The sequence below is a fragment of the Pteropus alecto genome, unplaced genomic scaffold (assembly GCF_000325575.1).
Source record: "Pteropus alecto unplaced genomic scaffold, ASM32557v1 scaffold80, whole genome shotgun sequence".
NCBI classification, from domain to species: domain Eukaryota; kingdom Metazoa; phylum Chordata; class Mammalia; order Chiroptera; family Pteropodidae; genus Pteropus; species Pteropus alecto.
The window spans coordinates 3,957,461-3,958,686 of record NW_006430460.1 but is presented as its reverse complement, the minus strand read 5'-3'; the positions used below and the strand labels follow the sequence as shown (position 1 = coordinate 3,958,686).

Genomic DNA, 1,226 nt, shown 5'->3' with positions numbered 1-1,226 from the left:
CAATAGTTAATCCATTCGTGCCTGGTCTTCCCTGGGAATTACTCCCCACCGTGTTCTGTGGGAGCACAGCGTAGGACAGGGCGATGCTTTCTCCAGGGGCCAGTACGTAAAAAGATGAAGCTGTGTCTACAGCCACGCCACCCTGAACAAGCCCGATCCCGTTGATCTCGGAAGTGAAGCAGGGTCGGGCCTGCTTAGTACTTGTGTGGGAGACCACCTAGGAAGACCAGGTGTTCTACGTGAAACCTGTGAAAACAGGGCGACGGAATTAAGGCTTATTCTCAAGGTTCACATTTAATAAAGTAATGCTTTTAACCAGAAAATGCAGCAGTAAGGTTGTGCCCTTCATGAAATAATTACCGGATTTATAAAAATATTAATTTGTGGTGTAATCTGCTAATAGTGTATATGTCTAATCCTACGTGGAGAAAACTTTACTCCCGCCTCGCCTCTTCTGCGCTATTCTGGAGGACACGTACACACGCGCCCTCACACGCACACACACACACACACACACACACACACATGATTTCCCACCCTGCAGGGATCCAAATCTGATTAGGAAGAAAACATCAACATACAGAAACCACAGAAATCACACAAGACAGAGTAAAATCAAATGCTGAATTGTAGAGCTATAGATCCTAAAATATAGGCTGGCTGGGATACATAACTAGCGAACAACTCATTATATGCAAATCAGGAGAGTTAGTCATGGGAAACAAGGAAAAGGGATTCGAGCAGCACCCTATGATCACGTAGGGACACTAGAACCCAGGCTGAGATTTGCAAATAGGGAAAGTGAGTCAACTGTCGATTTGCAGCCATCTTCACCAGCGACTGCGGGCAGTGGCTCTGGACTCGCTTCTCCGCAACCCACCTGGCCTGCAGCAGGCTCCTGACAGCGCTGTGCCGTGCCAGGAAACACTAAAGTGAGGGCCAGACCCCGCGCCCACCGCATCTCCGAGGTGCGCCGGGCACGGGGTGCCTCCGCTCCGCCCTGCTCTGCCCTGTCATTTCCAGCCAGCCGAGTCAGCGCATCTCTCGGTGGCCGAGCCGGGCTGGGCAGCTCTGGGGCTTTGTCTCTTCATGAACAGACACGCCTTCAAAGCCTAAGACTTAGAGCTGGAAGGTGGGGCGATGACCGCAGGACAAGGCTTCCGTGCGCCCCGAAAGACTCGCCGAAGTTGGCCTGGGGCAATGGGTGCCAACTTTACAAGGAAAAG

General features: G+C 51.5%; 1 pseudogene; it reads left to right on the top strand.

Moving 5' to 3' along the window:
- The first annotated feature begins 124 nt into the window (after window positions 1-124).
- Window positions 125-242, top strand: LOC112480203 (annotated as a pseudogene).
- The last annotated feature ends 984 nt before the right edge of the window (window positions 243-1,226 follow it).